At 38.6% G+C, this 13,120-nt stretch overlaps 1 pseudogene; it reads left to right on the top strand.

Annotated features, from left to right (window-relative positions):
• The first annotated feature begins 3,869 nt into the window (after positions 1-3,869).
• Positions 3,870-4,554, top strand: LOC141420800 (jupiter microtubule associated homolog 1 pseudogene; annotated as a pseudogene).
• Positions 4,555-13,120: the final 8,566 nt, after the last annotated feature.

Raw genomic sequence — 13,120 nt, 5'->3', positions numbered from 1 at the left:
TGATGGCCAATGCCCACCATCCTCAGAGATGTACCACATATGGGTAGCCTAGGAAAGGATCAAAAGGCCAAGTATGGTTTCAACTGAATGCACATCTCTTTTATATCATCATGAAGTCAAAAAAAATCTTATGTCAGAGGCCATCTGTATACTACAGAGTGATAACAATTAAGACACCAAAGTACTTGCATGAGTAGAGAGTCCAGAAATTAATCCGTACATGAACAGATGATGGATTTCAACAAAGGTGTCAAGAAAAAAAGTGTATACTACATATATAGACATATACATATATATGCACATACATATATACACATATACACATATATATATACACATATACATACCCACACATATAATATGAATGAAAAAAAGAGAGTCTTCAAAAAACAGTGCTGGGAAAACTGGACATCCACCTGCAAAAGAATGAAATTGGGCTTTTATTTCATATCATACACCAAAATCAACATAAGATTGACTAAAGACTTAAATGTAAGACCTAAAATTGTAAAACTCCCTAGAAGAAAATATTGGGGGAGAACTACAGATCGTTACTGATCAGGTTAATGACTTGACTTGCTAGATTTGACCCAAAAAGCTCAGGTGACAAAAGCAAAATAGACAAATGTGATTATATCAAAACAAAAAGCTTCTACACAGCAAAGGGAACAGTCAACAGAGTGAGAAGACAGCCTGTGGATTTGGAAAACATATTTGGTATCCATATATCTGATTAGGGAATTACTCCCAAAATATGTAAGGAATTCAACTCAGTACCAAGAAAAGAAATAATCTTATTTTTTAAATGTGGCAAAGGACATTCTCAAGAGAAGACATACAAATGGACAAAATACATATGAAAAAGTGCTCAAAATACATATGAAAAAGTGTTCAGCATCACCAATTGTTAGTATATACAAATTAAAACTACAATAAGCTATGATTCAAACATATTCACATACCTATTATCAAAAAGATGAAACATAGGAAGTGCTGGTAAGGATGTAGAGAAAATGGAGCCTTTGTATAATATTAATGGAAATACAAATCAGTACAGTCATTATGATAAACAGCATGGAGATTCCTCAACAAAAGTTAAAAATAGAATTACCATGTAACTCAGAATTCCTTCTACCAGGCATTTAACCAAAAGATTTGAAATTAGTATATTGAAGAGATATCTTTCCTACCATATTCACTGCAGAATTATTTATAATAGCCAACCTACAGATGAAAGGAAAAAGAAAGTATATAATACCTATATATATAAATATATACAGTAGAGTATTACTCAGCCTTTAAAAAGAATGTTTACAACAACCTAGATGGAATTGGTGAACATTGTGCTAAGTAAAATAGGCCAAGCTTAAAAAGACAAACATTTTGATGTTCTCACTTATATGTGGAATCTTGCACAATTAAACTCACAGAAGCACAGAGTATAATGTTGGTTACCAAAGGATGCAGGTGAGGTGAGGAATGGGGAGATTATGGCCAAAGGGTACAAAACTTCAGTTATACAGGAAGAATAAGATTTGTTTGTTTGGAAATACATTGCACAGCGTGGTGAATTTAATCATTTTAAACTATAGAAAGAATAAATTCAAAATGCTCTCACCATAAAATGATAAGTATTTGAGGTGATGTTATATTATTTTTTATGTCTGTAAACCATCTTTTAATTCATAAACCAGAACATCATTCATATACTCCATAAATATATACAATCATAATTAGTCAATTTATACTTATAAACAAGACATAGGTTTGGGTTCAAGCATATGTGAGACTATAAAGTGATAAGATAAACTTATTTAGTAGGCAGGGTATTCATTCAATTTCCATCAATAAACTTTAACAGTCCCATCAACTTTGGACATTTAGAGAAAGGGTTCTATCTGTACAAACTATATCCCCAAACTCTTGGCTCCAGTATTATCTTGAATCCTCTATTTACCCCTCCTCTTTTAGCTGTTGTCAGGATCTAAAGCATTTCCTGGACCAGGGACATAAATACAAGGTTCTAGAACCTCACCATCATTCTCTATTAATTAGATAACTATGTTTATAACATAACATGTGGGAATTAGGGTTTGAATTATTTAAAATAACTTATTATCATATTGCATCATAAAACAAAAGAAATACTATCATGCATACAAACCTACTCGGCTAGGCTTACATCTTCTGGTCATCCATATATCTACTTGATTTACTGTCATAAAGAATTGTTGAATTTTTGTGGCCTAAAAATGAAAAGGAGGTTTCCTGATAAGTAAATTACATTCAATTTCTACAACCTCAAACCTTCTCCAGCCCTCATACCTAAGAATCAAAATGGCATTAGGGGAAACAGTATATTTATTAGTTTGTGATGTTACATAGTTGAAGAAATTCCAGAAGACAAAAAAAAATTGGAGTTGTCATTGAGAAATGTCACCTAGAAAAGAACGACCTCATAGAAGCTCCAGGAGGAAGGAGAAGTTGTATGTTAACTTAGGAAAGACAGCTAATAAAAATACCAGACTTCTTAATATGTAGGAGGATTAAAAATGTTTATTTATACACATTTGTTCTATGTGTTATCAGTACATTGCAGATGTTTCACTACAGTAGTGACTGGCATCTGTTTACAAAATGATGTTCTAAACTGTTATTCTGACTTAAATATGCAGAGTTATTCCCACCAAATGAGCCCCATGCTTTCTTCCAAATCCCGACATTGTAATTCATATTTTAGATTCTTATATTGGCTGGGTCTCCATCTGCCACTCCCCCCATCCTGCAGCATTCTTTGGATACTTTTTATGTTCATGCATGTGCCAACTCATATGTTCATCACACACTATGAACTTTTTATAGTGAGTCAGCCCAAGATGGCACAAGGTAACACCTAATGGATACCCTTCATCAGTGGACAAAACCTATGCAAGACCTGCAGCTATTCTACCTCTCTCTCTTTCTATCCTACAGATGCTACAGAATGGAGGTTCTACAAATGTTGATGATGTCAAAATATGCCTTAAACCAAGGACTTGATCAAGAAATGTCTACGGGTAACTTCAGGACTGGATGAGGTGGCTCAGATCTAAAATCAAGGCTGCTTGGAGGAAACAGATAGGAGGGCTGTAGCTCCAGCCCAGCTAGGCAAAGAGTTCATGAGACCCTCATCTCAATCAACAGCTGGAAACAATGCACAAGCCACATCCCAACTATTCAGAGCAGCACAAAGAGAAGGATCACAGTCCGGGCCAGCCTAGTCATAAAGCAAGACTCTATCTCAAACGTAATAGCCTATGCAAAAAGGGCTAGGGGCATGGCTCAAGTGGTAGACTGCTTACCTAGCAAGTGGAAGGCCCTAAGTTCAAATGCCAGTGCCTCAAAAAAAATAAAAATAAAGAAGTAACTTCAATTCCTGAGACCTAGATTCTCTGACTCCATCAATGTTTTTAACACCTGATTGTGCTACAGAAAGGCCATCTTGTCTTAGTAATGTCTGGAGGTTCTACTCAATACTTAGCCAAATTTACCCTTCTAAGACATAGAACCAGGCCATAATTAAAATATGGGTAACACCACCGACAAATGGATTAAGAAAATGTGGTATTTATACACAATGGAATTTTATGCAGCCATGAAGAAGAACGAAATGTTATCATTCGCTGGTAAATGGATGGAATTGGAGAACATCATTCTGAGTGAGGTTAGCCTGGCCCAAAAGACCAAAAATCGTATGTTCTCCCTCATATGTGGACACTAGATCAAGGGCAAACACAACAATGGGATTGGACTTTGAGCACATGATAAAAGCGAGAGCACACAAGGGAGGGGTGAGGATAGGCAAGACACCTAAGGGCGGTAGTTCCTGCAGCAGTGGCCAGCTGTGGGTCTGAAGGTCTCTGCGTCCCTCGGGTCCTTCCCTTTCAACATTCTGTAACCGCGTCAGCCTACCTCGCTCCTCAGCGCCATGACCACCACCACCACCTTCAAGGGTGTTGACCCCAACAGCAGGAATAGCTCCCGGGTTTTGCGGCCTCCAGAAGGTGGATCCAATTTTTCATTAGGCTTTGATGAACCAACAGAACAGCCTGTGAGAAAGAACAAAATGGCCTCTAACATCTTTGGAACACCTGAAGAAAATCCCCCTTCTTGGGCCAAGTCAGCAGGTGCCAAGTCTAGTGGTGGCAGGGAAGATTTGGAGTCATCTGGACTGCAGAGCAGGAGCTCCTCTGAAGCAAGCTCTGGAGACTTCTTAGATCTGAAGGGAGAAGGTGACATTCATGAAAATGTGGACACAGGCTTCCAAGCCAGCCTGGGGCAGAGCGAAGAGAAACCTGTGCCCGCTGCTCCCATGCCCAGCCCAGCGGCCCCTGCACCAGTGCCATCCAGGAGAAATCCCCCTGGTGGCAAGTTCAGCCTGGTCTTGGGTTAACTCTGACTGTCCTGAACTCTGTCATTTTGTTTGTTTGTTTTCTCCATGCTTGTGAACTGCACAACTTGAGCCTGACTGTACATCTTTTGGATTTGTTTCATTAAAAAGAAGCACTTTATGTACTGCTGTCTTTTTTTTTCTTTTTCTTTTTCTTTTTCTTTTGAAGAACAGGTTTCTCTTTCTGTGTCTGACTCCTTTGGGTCTGTGGGCCATGGCATGAGTGTTTTCTAGTAGTAGACTGGAGGGAAAGCTTTGTGACACTTAGTACCATGTTTTTAAAGAACAAATGATCTGTTCTCAGCGTGTTACAGGCTCTTTTGTACTGGGGGTTTTTGACAAACTGTACTTGGCTTATCGTGATGGGACGCACCATCAGCAGTGCACCGGCACCCCCACCACACCAGGTTGTCTTTATTCAGAGCTTCTCTTGGTGTGCCCTTTGCCAAAAGCATCCTCCTGTGCCATATGGAACAATAAAGAGGCCTGCTCCTCCCTCCTTGCTGCCTGCAAAGCAAAGGAACTGCCTTTTGTTTTTAACCTTAAGACCTAAACCATATCCTAACAGGACAGGCTGGCCCATGAGCAAAGCCTACTGTGTGATGCAGAGGGAGGCCTCGGATGTACAACCAACCTGCCTGGAATGACAAGTGGTGAAGCAAGTGGTCACTCCATCTAGGAGCCGGGCCCCGGGGCACTGTTCTTAGTAAGTAACTTGAGGCTGTGTGCATGATGCTGGTGCTTGACCATGAAAGGAAAGTCCCATCCTTAAATATGTTGTACTTCTCCATCCCGGACTGTTGCTTAAAGTAAACAATATCCACATTTTGAAAAAAAAAAATGACACCTAAAAAACTAGCTAGTATTTTTGTTGCCCTTAATGCAGAGAAACTAAAGCAGATACCTTAAAATCAACTGAGGCCAATAGGAAAAGGGGACCAGGAACTAGAGAAAAGGTTAGATCAAAAAGAATTAACCTAAAAGGTAACACACACACAGGAAATCAATGTGAGTCAATACCCTGTATAGCTATCCTTATCTCAACCAGCAAAACCCCTTGTTCCTTCCTATTATTGCTTATACTCTCTCTACAACAAAATTAGAAATAAGGGCAAAATAGTTTCTGCTGGGTATTGAGGGGGTAAGGGGGAGAGGGAGGGAGCGGAGTGGGTGGTAAGGGAGGGGGTGGGGGCAGGGAGGAGAAATGACCCAAGCCTTGTATGCACATATGAATAATAAAATTAAAAAATAAAATAAAATATGGGTAACAGTAGAATCTAACTGACATGCATACTTTGGTCACTCAATGAGTTCATTCACATAAAATGCTTAGCACAGTGTCTGGCTCAGAGTAAATGGTCAATAAATGCTAGCCATTATAACATCAACAAGAGGTGGTTGGGTTTCTCCCCAGCTTGCTGTAGACCTCCAGTGTGGCAAGAAGAGGGGTTGTTCCTACATACCAGGTTCCTACATACCATAGTCCAGGTCTAAAACATGGACTCTGGTAATGGGAGATTTTATGGATGGGCATCACTGTTAAACTGCTACTTTGTATTCAAATATGTATGTATATTAATAAAATGTCCAATAGAAAAGCTCCCACATTTTGGAAAAGAGCAAATATCAGGACCAAATCAGAAAGTAGAAAAGAAGAATCCAGAAAATGATACATTAGTCCATTTAACATCATTAACCCTGGATGGTTCTGGGACAGATTATCAAATGATCAGTTTATAATCACGGAGAAAATTAAGAGCTAACAAGTTCTATCAAATAGCTTCAAGAGCTGCAAATCATACTGAGTTAATTTGACCAGAAGGTCTGGTTATCTAAACAAGGACAGCAGGGATGGGAAAGCCAGAAATAAGTGTCTCCTGAACTCAGTGCTGTTTTGGCTTCTGAATATCAAGGATTTTCAGAGACAAATTTCCAAAACTTGGTCTGAACCACAGAACTTTTTTTTTAATTGTTCTAGAATTTTTTTTCTTTTTTTTCTTTTTTTATTATATTCATGTGCATACAATGTTTGCGTCATTTCTCCCTTCCACCCCCTCCCTTACCCACCCCCCGTTCCCTCCCTTACCCCCCCAACCCCTCACTACCAGGCAGAAACTATTTTTCCCTTATCTCTAGTTCTGTTGAAGAGGGAGTATAAGCAATAATAGGAAGGACCAAGGGTTTTTGCTAGTTGAGATAAGGATAGCTATACAGGGAGTTGACTTGCATTGCTTTCCCGTACATGTGTGTTACCTTCTAAGTGAATTCTTCTCAAACAAACCTTTTCTCTAGTTCCTGGTCCCCTTCTCCTACTGGCCTCAGTTGCTTTAAAGTATCTGCTTTAGTTTCTCTGCATTGAGGGCAACAAATGCTATCTAGTTTTTTGGATGTTTTACCTATGAACCACAGAACTTTCAGAGGGTTTTCTCAGAGGGTTTCTTGAGATGACTTACTTGGGTTATTGTTTGCAGGGACTGTTGCCTATTTCTATCCTTTATAGATGTAGTTGAACACAAGAGTACCAGAGTAGTCGCCACTGTGAGCTAAGAATTATGTACACACTGTCTATAATCCCCCTCCTTCCCTACTTCAACAACATTGAAAAGTAGCTCTTTTCATCACACATATTTGAAGGATAAAATGAATTATTAAAGTTCTTTACATTGCTGATATGTGGAATTGCTGAGGACCACACATCAGTCTGTGTCTCTAAAATCTGAACCAATACAAATTGTCAAAATCACAATTCATAACAAGTTATCATTAGCTTCTTTCTTAGGAAAGTGAATCAGTTAATCTACATATTTCTGTAGTCTCAGACTACTTTTGTTTAAGATGGGTGGACATGTTCAATCTTAGAGAAAGGAAATGCTTAAAAATATATAAGCCAGATGAAAAGGAGGGTATTGTATGAGGCATGCTATCCTCATCTGTAGATGATCATGAAAGAAGGGAAGGGTGAAATACAGGAAAGCTTACATCTCAACTTTTGAGTAAATGCATGATGTTGTAGTATAACTTCTTGGTTCCTCACTGATTAACCAACATAATTACCTCATCTTCGACAGCAGCAGTTACTCTATCCACCCCTCACATACAAGTTTAAAGTCTGAGAAAATCACTCCTATTTGTCATACCCTGGGGAAGGTCCTGGTACAGAGCACTGGTTTGTTTAAAGAGACATAGCATAAAATGCAAAATAGAAAAAAGTTCTAGAATGCTAACATTAGAAGGGGTTTTAGAGATCCAGTCCCACCTTTTCGTTTCACAGGAGGAGATTCCAAAATCCAAGGAAGTTGTGTCACTATTTGCTCAAGATCACACAGGAATTTGGTTTTAGTCAGGTTAAGAACCCTGAGGGACAAGAAAGTGACTCTATGAAAGATACATACATATCTCATACAAAAATGGTACCATATTTCCTCTTCCTCCTCCTCCTCCTCCTCCTCCTCTTCTCTTCTCTTCTCTTCTCTCTCTCTCAATAAAAATGAATAAACTCATGATAATGGCACACTAATGTCAGTTACTAGTGAGATTTTAGACACTAACCAATATACTTTGAATACCTGTCAATAAGACAATGTTTTGACAGAAAGAAAAAAAGGTAAGAGTCCAAGGATTCCAGGAAGGCAAGGCAATAATGTGATATGATGACCAAAGGCCCAGAAGCAATTTTCCTTTATATAACAAAATCCTTCTCAGAAGGTTGTTCAGTTCATTCCCCAAACTTTAAAAAAGAGGCAGTCACACTTGAGAGAAGTGAAAATAGAACAACACATATGTTTAACCTTTCATGTAGGATCTACTTTCTTTCCTTTGTAACTGAATCAAAGCTAGAAAAGAAATGGCTTTATAACATTACTCTCATCCCAAAACCAGACGAAGTCACCTCCAAAAAGGAGAACTATAGGCCAATTTCCTTAATGAATATCAATGCAAAAATCCTTAATAAAATAATGGCAAACCGAATCCAACAACACATCAGAAAGATCATACACCACAACCAAGTCGGTTTCATCCCAGGGATGCAGGGGTGGTTCAACATATGCAAATCCATAAATGTAATACAGCACATTAATAGACACAAAGACAAAAACCACTTGATCATCTCAATAGATGCAGAAAAAGCCTTTAATAAGATCCTACACCACTTCATGATAAAAGCTCTAAGAAAATGAGGAATAGAAGGAAAGTACCTCAACATTGTAAAGGCTCTATGTGACAAACCTACAGCCAACATCATAATTAACAGTGAAAAACTGAAACCATTTCCCCTAAAATCAGGAATGAGACAAGGATGCCCACTATCCCCACTCCTACTCAACATAGTACTGGAATTCCTCACCATAGCAATTAGGCAAGAAGAAGAAATAAAAGGAATACAAATAGGTAAAGAAAGTGTCAAAATATCCCTATTTGCAGATGATATGATTCTATACCTTAAAGACCCAAAAACTCTACCCAAAAATTCTTAGACACCATAAACAGGTATAGCAAGGTGGCAGGATACAAAATCAACCTACAAAAATCATTAGCTTTTCTATACATCAACAACAAACAAACTGAGAAGGGATACATGGAACCAATTCCACTTACAATAGCCTCAAAAAAAATCAAATACCTAGGAGTAAACTTAACAAAAGATGTGAATGACCTCTACAAGGAGAACTACAAACCCCTGAAGAAAAAGATCGAGGAAGACTACAGAAGATAGAAAGATCTCCATGGACTGGTAGAATTAACATAGCAAAAATGGCTATACTACAAAAGCAATCTACATGTTTAATGCAATTCCTATCAAAATCCCAATGACCTTCATCACAGAAATTGAAAAATCTACCCTAAAAGTTCATTTGGAAACACAAGAGACTGTGAATAGCCAAGGCAATACTCAGCAAAAAGAGCAATGCTGGAGGTATCACAATACCTGACTTCAAACTAAATTACAAAACAATAGCAATAAAAACAGCATGGTACTGGCACAAAAACAGACATGAAGACCAGTAGTACAGAATAGAGGACCCAGATGTGAATCCACACAACTATACCCACCTTATTTTTGACAAAGGGGCCAAAAATATATGATGGAGAAAAGACAGCCTCTTCAACAAATGCTGCTGGGAAAAGTGGTTAACCATCTGCAAGAAACTAAAACTAGATCCATGTCTATCTATCACCCTGTACTAGTATGAACTCAAAATGGATCAAGTACCTTAATATCAGACCCCAAACTGAAGTTTGTACAGGAAGGAGCAGGAAACACTCTGGAACAAATAGGTATAGGCAAGGACTTCCTCAAAAGAACCCCAGAAGCCCAGCAACTAAGAGAAAAAATGGACAAATGGGACTTCATAAAATTAAAAAGCTTCTGCACAACAAAAGAAATGGTCTCTAAACTAAAGAGACCACCCACAGACTGGGAGAAAATATTTGCTAACTATACGTCAGACAAAGGACTGATAACCATAATATACAGGGAACTTAAGAAACTAAACTCTCCCAAAAATCAATGACTCAGTTAAAAAATGGGTAACTGAACTAAATAGAACTTTCTCAAAGAAGAAAATCAAGTGGCCAAAAAACACATGAAAAAATGTTCACCATCTCTAGCCACAAAGGAAATGCAAATCAAAACCACACTAAGATTCCACCTCACCCCTGTTAGAATAGCCATCATCAAAAACAGCACCAACAACATGTGTTGGTGAGGATGTGGGAAAACAGGAACCCTTGTACACTGCTGGTGGGAATGCAAGCTGGTGAGACCACCCTAAAAAAAAATTTGGAAGCTTCTTAAAAATCTAAACATAGATCTGCCATATGATCCAGCAATCCCACTCCTGGGGATATACCCAAAGGAATGAGGCACAGGTTACTCCAAAGGCACCTGCACACCCATGTTTATTATAGTGCTATTCACAACAGCCAAGTTATGGAAACAACCAGGATGCCCCACTACTGACAAATGGATTAAGAAAATGTGGTATCTATACACAATGGAATTTTACTCAGTCATGAAGAAGAATGAAATCTTATCATTTGCAAGTAAATGAATGGAACTGGAAAACATCATTCTGAGCAAGGTTAGCCAGGCTCTGAAGACCAAAAATCATATGTTCTCCCTCATATGCAGACTTTAGATCTAGGGTAAATACAGCAATATTGTTGGACTTTGGTCACATGACAAGGGGAGAACACATACTGGAGGTATGGGGTTGGATAGAAAACCCAAAACATGAAAGCATTTGATGTCCCCACTCCAGAGGAATTAACACAGAAACCTTAAAGTGACAGAGGTCAACATGAGAAGGGGATCGGGAACCAGTGTAAAGATCAGTTAGCAATGAATCAACCTGGGTTGTAACACATTTGTACATGAAAGCAATGTTAGGAATCTGTCTGTATAGCTCTCCTTATCTCAACAAGAAAAATGCTGTCTTTCTTATTATTGCTTATTTCTACTCTTCAATGGAACTAGAGAAAAGCACAGAACAGGTTCTGCCTGGAAGGGAAGGGGGAGGGGGGAAAGGATGGGGGCGGGGGCAGGAGGGAGAAATGACCCAAACAATGTATGTACATGTGAATAAATGAATTAAAAAAAAAGATTTGGGAGGAAAAAAAAAAGGAATGGCTTCAGTGTCTGGTGGATTTTGTTGACAAAGAGAACTGAATGAGGAGGGGCAAAACTTGAAATGTCAAAAAGAAAATTAGATGATTCATAATAAAAAAAAAACTGACTTGACCATCCAGAAATAATGCTATGGGAAGGACTGCAGAAGTGTCCCAGAACCTGGTGTCGAACCTGGAGGTGCTGCTTAAAGGGCTTGCATAGGCTATGATAGGTGCAAAGAGGAGAAAGGAAGCCGGCTGTTGATTCCTAGGACACCCAACTAGTTGGGGACCAGAAAAAAGTCAAGCTGAATGGTCAGAGGTACTGCCCTCCCAGGGGGACAGCAGCTGAGGATATAAATGCCTCAGGAAAAAATGGGCAGTTGATTCTGATGATGGCTAGTGAAAACTTGGAAGAACTGCACCAACTCACTTGGGCCTTGAGAGAGAAGAGGTGAGAAGGGAAGAGCAGAGATAAAAGGTGTAACCTGCAGGCTGAGAATTTTGCAGTTAAGCTGAGTCAAAACTCTCCAGCACTCTCTTCCCCCATTCCTCCTCCTCACCAGAATGGCTTAGGGACTCTTGGTAACATCCAAGGCACACACAGAACAAGCAACTTGTGGGTCCTGCTAAAACATTTAAGGAGGAAGGAACTTTCATTTCACTGTTCTTATGACAGACCCTAAATTTGGTGCTCCAGAACTTTTTGCCTCATGCAATTCTCTCTACAATCCTAGCAATACAGTCTTTATCTTTACCTTTTTATAGGTGACACTCCAAGTTTGTCCCTTGACCAAAGTCAAAAAGCTTGGAAATTATAGAGCCAAAATTTGAACCTGTATCTGTCTGACACCGGTGTCTATATTCTCTGAAATAAGACAGGTATGTACTTTAAGGCCTTGAATCATCAGGATGTGTTTACTACCAAAATATATATGTTTCTGGGCTTTCTTTCCACTGAGGCCTAAGAAAAATAGGTAAAAAAAGAGAAGACTATTTTAGAAGATGAAATACAAGCTTTTTTGACACAGATGGAACTTCTTGAAAGTACTCAGGTTTTTAAAGTTAGCTCTCTTGGGTGTTCTTTTTAATATGCATGTCACAGTTGATAAGGTGTCAGCAGGAAGGAATCATGTAATACTTAACGGCAGACATCTGAAGAACATAATTGCCCCAGCTGACATGTGTGACTGCTCCTTCATTATCATGTCAAGAGGACAGTTCTGCTTATAAATTGTTTGCAGTGAAAATAAAATAGGAAGCACTTGCTTAAAGTTTATTACAGCCTTTTACAATTATAATTATAAAATGTTCTTCCTTGGTGTGAATACTTGTTCTTCAGAGGATTTCTCTTAAGATCAGAAAAGAAAATGTTATTTTGGTAGAAGATGTTAAGCACAGAAGTTCCATTCACAGAAACTTTAGTTGAGTATTCAACCAGATTCTCTAGAGAACATGAAGTATACACAGCCCATTGTGCATTCTTGCACAGATTTAAAAACATCCTAGCATGTTGCCTTGCTGCAGTTTTCCTGGGATATCAAGGACCCAACTAATCTTCAGGTCAATCTGTAGCAGAATTTAAATTTAAAAAGGAATGGGATTTATTATAGTCAGAACCAGGAAAGCTCTAACTTCCCAGCAAAACCAATCAAGCCAGGAAGTGGTTTTCACACTTGTTAAAGTGAAAGATCCCTGGAAATCCCAAAATCAACCCATGGTTCCTTAGCATGAATCAATTTCAGTTTTACAGTTGTCCCTTGTTATCTATGGAGGATTGGTTCCAGAACCCCTCCCCAGTAAATACCAAAATCTTTATATAATCTATACAGATCCTTCTGTATACTTTAAATTATCTCTGGGATACATTTAATACCTAACACAATGAGATGGTATGGAAATAGCTGTTATACTGCATTGTTTAAAGAATAATGACAAGAAAAAAGTCTGTACATGTTCAGTACAGACTCATGTTTTCCCCATTATTTTCCATCCATGGATGGTTGAATCTGAGGATATGGAGCCTCAGATACAGAGGGCTGGTTATATACTCAATAGTCATACAATCGTGGAGATTAAAAG

Source organism: Castor canadensis, chromosome 2 (genome assembly GCF_047511655.1).
Source record: "Castor canadensis chromosome 2, mCasCan1.hap1v2, whole genome shotgun sequence".
Lineage (NCBI taxonomy): Eukaryota > Metazoa > Chordata > Mammalia > Rodentia > Castoridae > Castor > Castor canadensis.
The sequence above is the reverse complement of the archived record's forward strand: the minus strand, read 5'-3'. Positions and strand labels throughout refer to the sequence as shown.